Raw genomic sequence first — 6,034 nt, 5'->3', positions numbered from 1 at the left:
TCTGGCGTTGAATTTGTAATAATACAAAAAAATCTTTGCCAAAACTTGGTTTGGTATTCTAGTTTAATCAAAACAGGTTATAGGGTAGTAACATGGTTTTTGTATTATTAATGTGAACTTAATTTTGCGCAGACAGGATTTATTTGCTTAGATGCTGATATTTATGTTGTATATAGTCAGGAAGTCTAATTATAATATACATTTATATTTGGAAATGTGGTTTATCTTGACGACATTGAAATATATTAACCCAGACAACGTGGATGTTGATTTTGTAATTTTACGTTTTGCTTTTTGCTACTGTATATAAGAGTGAATATGTAAAGGCTAAAATGTGGAAATCAATTAAATCTGGAGTAAAGAAATTCGGCAGCAAAAAGTCAATGTCATCTTAGAATCGGGAATGTGCCTCAGTTTCATGAAGGTGCGCAACCTGGAGAAAATCATAAATTCCCTAACATTTCTCTCAAATACAACCTCAATCATTTAACTAAAGTGCATCCCCTTTTAAAAGACATCTATCAACCTATCAATACTGATTTAGGCTATATCTCTCATTTGAAAAAGAATTAGCCTATAGGTATTATACTGAATTTTCCCCCAAAATGTCCATCTATTACTTGCCCAGAAGGGACAAGACTACACAAATAATTTTGCAAACATGGGTTTGACCGTTGCTTTTACTTTCACATCATTACACTGGCTACTTTTCAAATGATAGAGTTGATTAGATAGTTGGATACCATGTCTACCAGAGTATGTTTATACTATTACAACTAAATATGGTCGTTTAACGTGCAAAAGATCCTTACGATACACTATTGCTTATTGTTCAGCTAGTGTGTAGACTTAGCTCCTTCGATGATGAATTACTGATGCCTGTCTGAGGGAAAAGAACTGAACAGTGCAAGAAGATTCCACATGTTACAAATTTCGCAGCGCAATATATAAACGGTTTTTTTCTTTACTTTAATTTGGTTTGGAGGCAACTAATCTCAACTGTCGTTACCACAAAAAGTCTTAAGCCTTATTTGCAGTGGGGTCCTTCTGGTGTTGGTTAACCAATATGAAATAGATGTTCATATGAAGTAAAATTTGTGCTATGTTGTACAATAAAATAACTCTTTTCAACATTTAATACACGTGCTCTATGATTGCAAATATCATAATTTACAATTGTCTTTAAAAAAAAAAAGCTATCCCCTTCATTAATCACAAATAGAAGTGTTTATACGTAGCAAGTTAAGTATTATATAATTTACATAATGATTAATGTTTCCTATGAATAGAAATTTTCTATATTATAACAAATGCAAATCAAATTTTAAAATTCATGAAAACAATTGTGTAGCTTTGATAATATTTTTGCCATGGGGTAAAACGAATAAAAACTAAAGAGTAAATTTAAGCGTTGCTTGTTTATAAAGAACAAATCACATATTGAAGGACTGGATTAAATGGACCTTTCCGCTAAGCCCCGCCCCTTAGATACTGTTGCCAGGGAACAGTTAAAATTTCACTGTTCCCTGTTGTTGTTAATGTCCCACAAGACAACAGTGTTAAAACATACGCGAACACATGCGTTTGTGAGTCAACACGTTCGTGTGTTTGTGAATGAGCCATAGTGCAAAGTTGGGCCTTGGACGAATGGCTGTAAACGTCACACCAAAAGAAGATGCACTAATTTTAAACTTATATTTTAGCCATGCAGTTGAAACACTAGTAAGGTAGTGATGAGATTGAAAGTTCTAAAATAATCTCAAGGCAAAATGAGACAAAACGTAAAATGCATTTTTTTTAAAGCGTAGCGAAAGCATTGATTAATTTATATATCAGATTACAAAACAATTTTTATAACAGACATATTCATTCGGTTATCTGATACGCTTTCAACATCTTTTGATATTTTGATATTATATTGCACCCACACACACACACACCCACACACACACACACGCACACACCCTCACCCCCACCCCACACACACCAATACACACACACACACATATATATATAAATATATATATATTTATTTATATAACATATATATATATACATATAGGCATATATATATATATGTATATATATATATATACTTTTTTTGATGATTTATGTATATAACTTAACAGTGTTAACGGCTATCTTGATTTAAATTTCAGCGTATGCTATTATTTGTTTCTAGTCGTACTTATTGTGTAATAGAGGTATCTGATGGTATTTGAATCTGTTTAACCATGAAGCCTCCGTGATCTAATGGTTATGACGCTCGCCTTGACAGCGAGAGGTCGCAGGTTCGAGTCCCCACCAGAGGCATTTTATTACGCAATTTCTTTATTCATTTATTTACAGGACTACATTCTTTGAGAGTTATGCTACACGATGTATTATTATGTCCTTTATTCGAACACTGTATTTACCTTTCTTTGATGATTTATGTATATAATTTAACAGTGTTAACGGCTATCTTGATTTATATTTCAGTGTATGTTATTATTTGTTTCTAGCCGTACTTATTGTGTAATAGAGTTATCTGGTGGTATTTGAATCTGTTTAACCATGAAGCCTCCGTGGTCTAATGGCTGTCTCTTATACACATCTAAAGCTATCCCCTTCATTAATCACAAATAGAAGTGTTTATACGTAGCAAGTTAAGTATTATATAATTTACATAATGATTAATGTTTCCTATGAATAGAAATTTTCTATATTATAACAAATGCAAATCAAATTTTAAAATTCATGAAAACAATTGTGTAGCTTTGATAATATTTTTGCCATGGGGTAAAACGAATAAAAACTAAAGAGTAAATTTAAGCGTTGCTTGTTTATAAAGAACAAATCACATATTGAAGGACTGGATTAAATGGACCTTTCCGCTAAGCCCCGCCCCTTAGATACTGTTGCCAGGGAACAGTTAAAATTTCACTGTTCCCTGTTGTTGTTAATGTCCCACAAGACAACAGTGTTAAAACATACGCGAACACATGCGTTTGTGAGTCAACACGTTCGTGTGTTTGTGAATGAGCCATAGTGCAAAGTTGGGCCTTGGACGAATGGCTGTAAACGTCACACCATCGTGATATATATATATATTATATATATATATATATATATATACACTGTATTTTAACTTTCTTTGATGATTTAAATATAGTTAACGACTATCTTGATTTATATTATATGCTACTATTTATTTCCAGTATTGTAAACATTATTATGAATTATTAAAGATACAAGATTACAATCAAATACAGAATTTAAAATTGTGTACAAAAACAACATATCAAAAACAAGTTTACATATACCTAATGAATCAAGATTTACAGTATAGTCAGGACATATCTTAGCCAAAAATAAATAAATAAATAAAAGCTTACTTTGTAATCTTTAACTACGATGTTCCTGACTTGGAGAAATTGCGTTTATAATATTAGAACAATAATCTAGGTGCGGACAAATGATGGTTTTATACATGCAAACTAGAGCACGCCCATCATTCATAAACCTACAATTTCTCCATATCATACCTAGCATTCGACTACTATTTGACACAACACACTTTACAAGATTTAACTTTCTGTCAATAAAACTCAATTACTCATATTTAATTTATAATGGAACATAATTGATATTTTCTTAAGAGTAGTGGACATAAATTTAAATTTCTGAATGTTAAGGGTGAGCTTTTACATTTCGGCCCAGTCTGCGAGGTGATTATTGGATTTTAATTACTGAACAATAATTGCAACGGATTCATTAATAAATAAATTAAAAAGTAAGGGGCCAAGTTTATATTTGTTCTTTATCCAACTCCAAAATCATTTTTTTTTTAAATTTATTTTATTTATTTGGTATAAGACACTGAAAATGCAACAAAAGTTGAAATAAAAAAGATATTAAATTTTATAGTTATCAAATATATATTATTATTTTATATATTACACAGCAAATTGATTATTAATGGATATATAATGCAATCATCATACAAAATATACAATTCATTAAAATTATTGAATATTTTCTTTTTTATCATTCATTAAAACCACAAAAATAAATTTAAAAAAAAAAAAAATAAATAAAAAGCGAGTGCATTCATCGAAAAGCATAAAGAAATTTTTATACATTATAATGGTACAAGTTTATTTATTTAATAATTTTGTAACACTTGGGAGCGCTGAAGTAAACCAACGATTGGTCCTGCACCGTTACACACTGCTACATAACCTCCTTTCAGGTTTGGGGTTCTCTGGAATCCAAAATACAAAACGTTCTGATGTCACCAGACTCTTGCCAAATTTCTGAAGTAGATTAGATCGTCGTTCTTGTAATGATGTAGAGTAAGTGTATCCAAGACATCCTGGTAACTACTGTAGCTGTTATAGCCGAGAATGATCTTGAGTGCCCTTTTCTGGATGAATTCCATCTGCGCACACTACTTCTTTGTTAAAGCAGAACACCACAGCGGACTAGCGTACTCCAGTAAGGGCCTGATGTACGTGGTATAGGTAAATACAAGGTCATCTCGAGGGGCACCATAACGCCTTAGTATATACAGCATATACAGACGACGGGAGGCCTTATACCATTTTATTCACTTGAGTGCCCCATTTCTTATTTTGTTGTATATGGACACCCAGCAACTTAACAAAATTCGCTTCCAAAATGTCATTCCTTATACGTAATGGCATGGAATTGGGTTTGTTCTTAAGGAAATGAACATGAATATCATTGCATTTGTTGGCGAATATATATATATATATATATATATATATATATATATATATATACATTCATTGTCAGAGATCTATAGGATACGCACTCTTCTGTGCATTACTTATTTGTATTTATTTTTTATCATTTTTAACCAGAATGACACAACCATTTTCAGAAATGTTTTTCATTGTGTTCGTAAAAAATTAATTAATTAATTAATTTAAAAAATGGTTATGCAATATTTTTCTCCTTATCCTTTTCTCTTTATTTCCCATTCGATTTTTTTTTTCTTAAAACCACGAAGTCAACAGATGTGCACCTCCGATTTTCAAGGCTTAATATTAAATTACGTGAGCACGCGCCACTGGTCTTCGTTTTGAAGAAAAATATTACAGGTCTCCCTCATAAAGGACAAATTACACGCATACTTTCTTAATTCAAAAGAGTAAAACAAGAGTGAAAGTGAGTGAAATTTTACTTTATTCCAGTGAATTAAATGTAAATACAGTGTTGGAATATAGGACATGATGGTACATAGTGTAGCAAAGCTCTCAAATGATGTTTGTCCTGTAACTAAATACATTGTGTAATAAAATGCCTAGGTCGGGATTCGAACCTGCGACCTCTCGCTGTCAAGGCGAGCGTCATAACCATTAGACCATAGAGGCTTCATTGTTGAACATATATATATATGTATATATATATATATATATATATATATATAATATTTTTAATAGACAAAGGCATAAAATTGTGATTTACTCTTATTCATTAGCGAAAGTGGTTTACCATTTTTTGTAGGACATGATGTTACTAAGTGGTTGTAGTATAATGAATACTCCAATAAATTGGTAATTGCGGTAAAGAAGATGATCAGAAAACGCTAAATTAATTTCATCATTTTAAAGAAACACTTAGATTCTAAGTAACTGTGATGTGGTCCAATAGTGTTCATTTGCATTTCTTCAATTATTGATGCGTCTTCGTCAGGCAGGAGACTGTATTTATGAATTTATTCAAATCAAAGGTCTATTTAATATATTACCATTATATTATCTATTGTTTCAACTGTATTATCTGCTCGTCACAGATTATGAAATTGCAAAACATACTGTACATACATCGGCCTTTATTTATATTTGCCTTTTTTCTAAACAAATACATTTGTTGGTGAAAACCAGACACATAACAACTCAAAATATATAACATCGTTGAACCATGGTTGAACAGATGTCTATAATTTGCATGTCCATGTACTTAGCGTACCTACTACTCACATACATAAATCCACACATGGACAATTAATCTAAAGAGCATTTTA

The sequence above is a fragment of the Anneissia japonica genome, unplaced genomic scaffold, assembly GCF_011630105.1.
Source record: "Anneissia japonica isolate Jap-2015-1 unplaced genomic scaffold, ASM1163010v1 scaffold288013_len103132_cov178, whole genome shotgun sequence".
In the NCBI taxonomy this organism is placed as follows: domain Eukaryota; kingdom Metazoa; phylum Echinodermata; class Crinoidea; order Comatulida; family Comatulidae; genus Anneissia; species Anneissia japonica.
Note: the sequence above shows the minus strand (reverse complement) of the source record.